The following is a 9,111-nucleotide window of genomic DNA, read 5'->3' as shown; positions in this document are numbered from 1 at the left end:
GTGCCCTCCTCAATACCCATCACCCACCCTCTCCTCCCTCCCACCCCCCATCAACCCTCAGTTTGTTCTCAGTTTTTAACAGTCTCTTAAGCTTTGGCTCTCTCCCACTCTAACCTCTTTTTTTTCTTTTTTCCTCCCCCTCCCCCATGGGTTCCTGCCAAGTTTCTCAGGATCCACATAAGAGTGAAACCATATGGTATCTGTCTTTCTCTGTACGGCTTATTTCACTTAGCATCACACTCTCCAGTTCCATCCACGTTGCTACAAAAGGCCATATTTCATTTTTTCTCATTGCCACGTAGTATTCCATTGTGTATATAAACCACAATTTCTTTATCCATTCAGCTCTCAGTCTTTGAAATACAAGATTGAGATGTTATGGCCACTAATAAAACCAATCAGTAATATTTGATTTGCATGCTGAAAATCCAGGAAAAACACATTTAAACTTGCAGTTAAAGGAGGATCTCCCCAGATGGAAACTGACATTGTAAGGAATCTGCACTGAAATAAGAAAATAATTTAACAATTAATTTAACAATTATGAAAGGAATATGAGTGAGTTATAAATACCAACAAGCAAGATCCATTTGCATACATCTCCTCTTTGTAGAAGGTGGCTGTTATAAAACAAGAGAAAGGAATCAGTGGCTCAAAACCTGTAAATTGTGTTCCTCTTTCAAAACAATAAAATTTAATGCTAAAGCAGTTATAATCAAAAGTTGTACAGCATTTGTTAGAAAATATTTTTCCATTAATATTGTTCAGTTTCTGGCACTTGTATCAATAATTAAATTACAAATGATAACTATGACAACAATGGGTATGTATTTACAAAAAAAAGTTGTTACAAAAGGAAACTGTGTACTTAACGTTACAGTCTGTGGAGGGGTAACATCACATCCTCAGCCTGAAAAAAATACTGAACAGCTTTGACCCCATTAGACAAAAATACATTCAGAAGTGTAATGCTTTGAGGAGTTCAAGACATAACAGGACTTTAGCATGCTTTAAGACCTTGAGAGTTGAGGAATGCCTACCCAGGTGGCTCAGTTAGGCATCTGACTCTTGATTTTGGCTCAGGTCATGATCTCACAGTTAGTGAGATAGAACTCCGTGCTATCAGCAAAGAGCCTGCTTGGGATTCTCTCTCTCTCTCTCTCTCTCTCTTTCTCTCTCTCTCTCTCAGAATAAATAAATAAACTTTAAAAAAAAGACTGAGAATTTAAACAATCACCAGTAAGGTGAAGAATTTCCATCAGTTTAACATCACCACCAGGGGCCTTCTGTAACTTCCTGTCAATAAACAAGACAGGCATTAAAATGAACTGAAGGAGTTTAGGAATGTGGTATGCAGAGAGCAAGAAAAAAGGGAGAAAAAGCAGAGAAAAGAAGTTTTAAAAAAATCCTTCAAATTCCAAAACATATTTTCTAATCCTGAGAAAAGGGCATGGCTACTTTGGGATCTTGCTCCCAAACCTTCCCAGACAAATGCAATTACCAAGATGTAACCCCACCTCTTGCCTTAAAACTCCATTTCCATCTGCTTGGTCTTAGTTTTCTCTTTAAAATCCATTTGGTCCATTCTATGGTTAAAAGGGTTTGTTTTTGTGTTTGTCCTCAGACATACCATTTGTTAAAATTGGGAGGAAGTCCAGAGTTGTGGCTGGTGCTAGTTTGAACTGCAGATGGGGTTTTAGTGGTATCTTTGCTGTTTGCAGAAGCTACAGTGGGTGGAGTAGAAGATTCATAGCCTGAACTGGCAGTAGAAGAGGAATCTGACCCTTGAGATTCATAAACCTTCATGCACTTGCGCAGGGAGCTTGGGTGCAGGACTTGTTGCACACTTTGCAGATGAAAGGCTTGTCCAAGGTGTGCACATGTGTGTGCTTCTTGTGGTCACTGCTGTTGGCAAAGTGTCTGTTATAGCCTTCAAATTCATATTTGAAAGGCTTCTCCCCTGTATGGATCCTCTTGTGGACTTTGTGGTTTTTGGAGCAGGCAAAGATCTTCCCATAGCCCAGGAAGGGGTATGGAAAGGGCTTCTGGCCCATGTGCACTTGAATGTGGTTGGCCAGTTTGTAGTTCACCTTGAAGGACTTGCCCTCACGAAGGCACTCTTCCCAGTAGCAGATGTAGTTGTTCTGCTCCAGGCTGTCTACATGCTCCATGGTGACACGTATCACCAGCTCGTGCATGATGCTGAAGGTCTGGTCACAGCTCTTGGGCTGGCTGAGCCGAGCCTCCTCGATCCACTTGCACAATGTAGGAATTTCTTATATGTAAAAATGTTAATTACCAAATCATAATATGAAAAAGCTTATTTCATCTCTTGCTACTTCCAAATGATGTTTCTCCCCCCGCCCCGCCCCACCGCCCGGGGTGGGGGGGGGGCGGTGGTGGGGAGGGGAACCTTGCAATGTAGGAATATTTCCATGTACTAGAAGTTGATTGCATTGTTTTGCCAAGGGACCCCCAAAAAGGATAAATATGATTTGGTGGCTAGCTTGCATATAAACAATGAGCTATAGCTCACATAGTATTGGCATCTTTTCAGAGTTAACTAAACTTTCAGTTTTACTAAGAAGACTGCAATTTCTTCCTGCCCTCCCTCCCTTACACACACACATATACACATGAACACACACCTACAATTATACTAAAGTTGCTACAATAAAATAAAGTTTAATAACTCAAATTTAGATAAAAATTCTCTAAGCTTCAGTAAGGAGGGTCACTTGATTTGGATATACTTTAGCAGTTTTCATGGTCAAAATGTCCAGAGAAGCTAAAATTAAATTTCTTTTCAATTTTTACTTGTTCTTTTATATTTCTAAACAAGTGAGACACAACATCCTTGCTTTTGACTCTACAGGAATCAATGGATATGTTGGTCAGTGGCCTCAGAATCCTTCAAGACCTAGCCAGAAGGAAAGAAACATATTTCATTTTTTGAAACACATTTCTTTTTTTTTTTTTTGAAACACATTCCTTGACCTCTAGAATGATCAAAAGGCAATATAAGGAAGCTTTCAAGCAAAAAGGACACATGATCTTTCCTTGTCCTATGAACCTAAAAGTCCTAGAAGACATCAATGTGTCTTCCTCCCTCATTTAAATGTTGCACAGGCAGTCTTCATGTAAGAATGGAAGAACTCCAATGGTCCATTTGAAGTACGCTATATAGAATTCAGGATGCATTCTCCTTAGAAACCATATTAGGCATAGTGGTTAGCTATGTTTATTTATTTTTTTTTTTTTGAGAGAATATGCTGATTATTTTATTTTATTTTATAATTTTTTTATTATATGAAATTTATTGTCAGATTAGTTTCCATACAACACCCAATGCTCATCCCAAAATATGCCCTCTTCAATGCCCATCACCTACCCTCCCCTCCCTCCCACCCCCTATTAACCTTCAGTTTGTTCTCAGTTTTTTTTTTTTTTTCAACGTTTATTTATTTTTGGGACAGAGAGAGACAGAGCATGAACGGGGGAGGGGCAGAGAGAGAGGGAGACACAGAATCGGAAACAGGCTCCAGGCTCTGAGCCATCAGCCCAGAGCCCGACGCGGGGCTCGAACTCACGGACTGCAAGATCGTGACCTGGCTGAAGTCGGACGCTTAACCGACTGCGCCACCCAGGCGCCCCTGTTCTCAGTTTTTAAGAGTCTCTTATGCTTTGCTCTCTCTCCCACTCTAACCTCTTTTTTTTTTCTTTTTTTTCCTTCCCTCCCCCATGGGTTTCTGTTAAGTTTCTCAAGATCCACATAAGAGTGAAAACATATGGTATCTGTCTTTCTCTGTATGGTTTATTTCACTTAGCATAACACTCTTCAGTTCCATCCACGTTGCTACGAAGAGCCATATTTCATTCTTTCTCATTGCCACATAGTACTCCATTGTGTATATAAACCACAATTTCTTTATCCATTCATCAGTTGATGGACATTTAGGCTTTATCCCCAATTTAGCTATTGTTGAGAGTGCTGCTATAAACATTGAGGTACAAGTGCCCCTATGCATCAGCACTCCTATATCCCTTCGGTAGATTCCTAGCAGTGCTATTGCTGGGTCATAGGGTAGGTCTATTTTTAATTTTTTGAGGAACCTCCACACTGTTTTCCAGAGTGGCTGCACCAACTTGCATTCCCACCAACAGTGCAAGAGGGTCCCCGTTTCTCCACATCCTCTCCAGCATCTATAGTCTCCTGATTTGTTCATTTTGGCCACTCTGATTGGCATGAGGTAGTATCTGAGTGTGGTTTTGATTTGTATTTCCCTGATGAGGAGCAATGTTGAGCATCTTTTCATGTGCCTGTTGGCCATCTGGATGTCTTCTTTAGACAAGTGTCTCTTCATGTTTTCTGCCCATTTCTTCACTGAATTATTTGTTTTTCGGGTGTGGAGTTTGGTGAGCTCTTTACCCATTTTGAATACTAGCCCTTTGTCCGATACGTCATTTGCAAATATCTTTTCCCATTCCGTTGGTTGCCTTTTAGTTTTGTTGATCGTTTCCTTTGCTGTGCAGAAGCTTTTTATCTTAATGAGGTCCCAATAGTTCACTTTTGCTTTTAATTCCCTTGCCTTTGGGGATGTGTCGAGTAAGAGATTGCTGTGGCTGAGGTCAGAGAGGTCTTTTCCTGCTTTCTCCTCTAGGGTTTGGATGGTTTCCTGTCTCACATTCAGGTCCTTTATCCATTTTGAGTTTATTTTTGTGAATGGTGTCAGAAAGTGGTCTAGTTTCAACCTTCTGCATGTTGCTGTCCAGTTCTCCCAGCACCATTTGTTAAAGAGGCTGTCTTTTTTCCATTGGATGTTCTTTCCTGCTTTGTCAAAGATGAGTTGGCCATACGTTTGTGGGTCCAGTTCTGGGGTTTCTATTCTATTCCATTGGTCTATGTGTCTGTTTTTGTACCAATACCATGCTGTCTTGATGATGACAGCTTTGTAGTAGAGGCTAAAGTCTGGGATTGTGATGCCTCCTGCTTTGGTCTTCTTCTTCAAAATTACTTTGGCTATTCGGGGCCTTTTGTGGTTCCATATGAATTTTAGGATTGCTTGTTCTAGTTTCGAGAAGAATGCTGGTGCAATTTTGATTGGGATTGCATTGAATGTGTAGATAGCTTTGGGTAGTATTGACATTTTGACAATATTTATTCTTCCAATCCATGAGCAGGGAATGTCTTTCCATTTCTTTATATCTTCTTCAATTTCCTTCATAAGCTTTCTATAGTTTTCAGCATACAGATCTTTTACATCTTTGGTTAGATTTATTCCTAGGTATTTTATGCTTCTTGGTGCAGTTGTGAATGGGATCAGTTTCTTTATTTGTCTTTCTGTTGCCTCATTATTAGTGTATAAGAATGCAACTGATTTCTGTACATTGATTTTGTATCCTGCAACTTTGCTGAATTCATGTACCAGTTCTAGCAGACTTTTGGTGGAGTCTATCGGATTTTCCATGTATAATATCATGTCATCTGCAAAAAGCGAAAGCTTGACTTCATCTTTGCCAATTTTGATGCCTTTGGTTTCCTTTTGTTGTCTAATTGCTGATGCTAGCACTTCCAACACTATGTTAAACACCAGCGGTGAGAGTGGACATCCCTGTCGTGTTCCTGATCTCAGGGGGAAAGCTCTCAGTTTTTCCCCATTGAGGATGATATTAACTGTGGGCTTTTCATAAATGGCTTTTATGATGTTTAAGTATGTTCCTTCTATCCCGTTTCTCGAGGGTTTTTATTAACAAAGCGTGCTGAATTTTGTCAGATGCTTTTTCTGCATCAATTGACAGGATCATATGGTTCTTATCTTTTCTTTTATTAATGTGATGTATCACATTGATTGATTTGTGAATGTTGAACCAGCCCTGCAGCCCAGGAATGAATCCCACTTGATCATGGTGAATAATTCTTTTTATATGCCGTTGAATTTGATTTGCTAGTATCTTATTGAGAATTTTTGCATCCATATTCATCAGGCATATTGGCCTGTAGTTCTCTTTTTTTACTGGGTCTCTGTCTGGTTTAGGAATCAAAGTAATGCTGGCTTCATAGAATGAGTCTGGAAGTTTTCCTTCCCTTTCTATTTTTTGGAACAGCTTGAGAAGGATCGGTATTATCTTTGCTTAAAATGTCTGGTAGAATTCCCCAGGGAAGCCATCTGGTCCTGGACTCTTATTGTTGGGAGATTTTTGATAACTGATTCAGTTTCTTCCCTGGTTATGGGTCTGTTCAAGCTTTCTATTTCCTCCTGATTGAGTTTTGGAAGTGTGTGAGTGTTTAGGAATTTGTCCATTTCTTCCAGGTTGTCCAGTTTGTTGGCATGTAATTTTTCATGGTATTCCCTGATAATTGCTTGTATTTCTGAGGGATTGGTTGTAATAATTCCATTTTCATTCATGATTTTATCTATTTGGGTCATCTCCCTTTTCTTTTTGAGAAGCATGAGGTTTATCAATTTTGTTTATTTTTTCAAGAAACCAACTCTTGGTTTCGCTGATCTGCTCTACAGTTTTTTTTAGATTCTATATGGTTTATTTCTGCTCTGATCTTTATTATTTTTCTTCTTCTGCTTGGTTTGGGGTGTCTTTGCTGTTCTGCTTCTGTTTCCTTTAGGTGTGCTGTTAGATTTTGTATTTGGGATTTTTCTTGTTTCTTGAGATAGGCCTGGATTGCAATGTGTTTTCCTCTCAGGACTGCCTTCGCTGCATCCCAGTGTGTTTGGATTGTTGTATTTTCATTTTCGTTTGTTTCCACATATTTTTTAATTTCTTCTCTAATTGCCTGGTTGACCCATTCATTCTTTAGTAGGGTGTTCTTTAACCTGCATGCTTTTGGAGGTTTTCCAGACTTCTTCCTGTGGTTGATTTCAAGCTCATAGCTTGTGGTCTGAAAGTATGCATGGTATGATCTCCATTCTTGTATACTTATGAAGGGCTGTTTTGTGACCCAGTATATGATCTATCTTGGAGAATGTTTCATGTGCACTCGAGAAGAAAGTATATTCTGTTGTTTTGGGATGCAGAGTTCTAAATATATCTGTTAAGTCGATCGAATCCAATGTATCATTCAGGCCCTTGTTTCTTTATTGACCTTGTGTCTAGATGATCTATCCATTGCTGTGAGTGGGGTGTTAAAGTCCCCTGCAATTACCACATTCTTATCAATAAGGTTGCTTATGTTTGTAAGTAATTGTTTTATATATTTGGAGGCTCCTGTATTTGGTGCATAGACATTTATAATTGTTAGCTCTCTAATGGAGAGTCCCTGTAATTATTATATAATGCCCTTCTTCATCTCTTGTTACAGCCTTTAATTTAAAGTCTAGTTTGTCTGATACAAGTATGGCTACTCCAGCTTTCTTTTGACTTCCAGTAGCATGATAGATAGTTCTCCATCCCCTCACTTTCAGTCTGAAGGTGTCCTCAGGTCTAAACTGGGTCTCTTGTAGACAGTAAATAGATGGGTCTTGTTTTTTTATCCATTCTGATACCCCGTGTCTTTTGGTTGGTGCATTTAGTCCATTTACGTTCAGTGTTACTATAGAAAGATATGGGTTTAGAGTCATTGTGATGTCTGTAGGTTTCACACTTGTAGTCATGCATCTGGTACTTTGTGGTCCTTCCAACATTTCACTCACAGAATCCCCCTTAGGGTCTCTTATAGGGATGGTTTAGTAGTGATGAATTCCTTTAGTTTTTGTTTGGAAAGACTTTTATCTCTCCTTCTATTCTGAATGACAGACTTCCTGGATAAAGAATTCTCGGCCGTATATTTTTTTCTGTTCATCACATTGAAGATTTCCTGCCATTCCTTTCTAGCCTACCAAATTTCAGTAGATAGGTCTGCCACTAGTCTTATGGGTCTCCCTTTGTAAGTTAGAGCATGTTTATCCCTAGCTGCTTTCAAAATTTTCTCTTTACCCATGTGTTTTGCCAGTTTCACTATGATATTTCATGCAGAAGATTGATTCAAGTTACATTGAAGGGAGTTCTCTGTGCCTCTTGGATTTCAATCCCTTTTCCTTCCCCAGATCGGGGAAGTTCTCAGCTATGATTTGTTCAAATACACGTTCAGCCCCTTTCTCTCTCTCTTTCTCTTATGGAATTCCTGTTATACGGATATTGTTCCATTTGATTGCATCACTTAGTTCTCTAATTCTCCCCTCATACTCCTGGATTTTTTAATTTCTCTTTTTTCTCAGCTTCTTCTTTTTCCATAATTTTATCTACTAATTCACCTATTCTCTCCTCTGCCTCTTCAATCCGTGCTGTGGTCACCTCCATTTTATTTTGCACCTCATTTATAGCATTTTTTTTAATGTCCTCATGACTGTTTCTCAGCCCCTTGATCTCTGTAGCAATAGATTCTCTGCTGTCCTCTATGCTTTTTTCAAGCCCAGCAATTAATTTTATGCCTATTATTCTAAATTCTTGTTCTGTTATATTACTTAAATCATTTTTGATCAATTCGTTAGCTGTTGCTACTTCCTGGAGTTTCTTTTGAGGAGAATTCTTCCATTTCATCATTTTGTATAGTCCCTGGGGTGGCTTCAAACTGCAGGGCTCTTCCCCTGTACTGTCCAGAGTACCTTGTGTTGGTGGGTGGGGCCACAGTCACACCTGATGTCTGCCCCCAGCCCACCACTGGGGTCACAGTCAGACTGGTGTGTACCTTATCTTCCCTTCTCCCAAGGGCAGGACTCACTGTGGAGTGGTGTGGCCCCTGTCTGGGCTATTTGTACACTGCAAGGCTTGTAGTGCTGTTTTGATGGGATCTGGCATATTAGTTGGTGTGGATCTGAAAGGTGCACAGAGGCGGGAGGGGCAGGCTCAGCTCGCTTTGCCATCAGTGGTCCCCTGCGGGAGGGGCCCTGCAGCACTGGGAGGGAGGCAGACCCTTCAGAGAGATGGATCCACAGAAGCACAGCGTTGGGTGTTTGCGCAGTGCAAGCAAGTTCAGTGACAGGGACTGGTTCCCTTTTGAATTTTGGCTGGGGGATGGGAGAAGGAGATGGTGCTTGCCAGTGCCTTTGTTTCCCTGCTGAGCTGAGCCCTGTCTCCCAAGGCACAACTCTTGTTCCCAGTGTCCTCTCACCCTCCCCA

General features: G+C 40.2%; 1 pseudogene; it reads right to left on the bottom strand.

Annotated features, from left to right (window-relative positions):
* Positions 1–1,620: 1,620 nt before the first annotated feature.
* Positions 1,621–2,768, bottom strand: LOC123592702 (annotated as a pseudogene).
* Between the last annotated feature and the right edge of the window lie 6,343 nt (positions 2,769–9,111).

This window comes from Leopardus geoffroyi, chromosome D4 (genome assembly GCF_018350155.1).
Source record: "Leopardus geoffroyi isolate Oge1 chromosome D4, O.geoffroyi_Oge1_pat1.0, whole genome shotgun sequence".
Classification (NCBI taxonomy): Eukaryota; Metazoa; Chordata; class Mammalia; order Carnivora; family Felidae; genus Leopardus; species Leopardus geoffroyi.
Note: the sequence above shows the minus strand (reverse complement) of the source record. Positions and strands in the feature narration are given on the sequence as shown.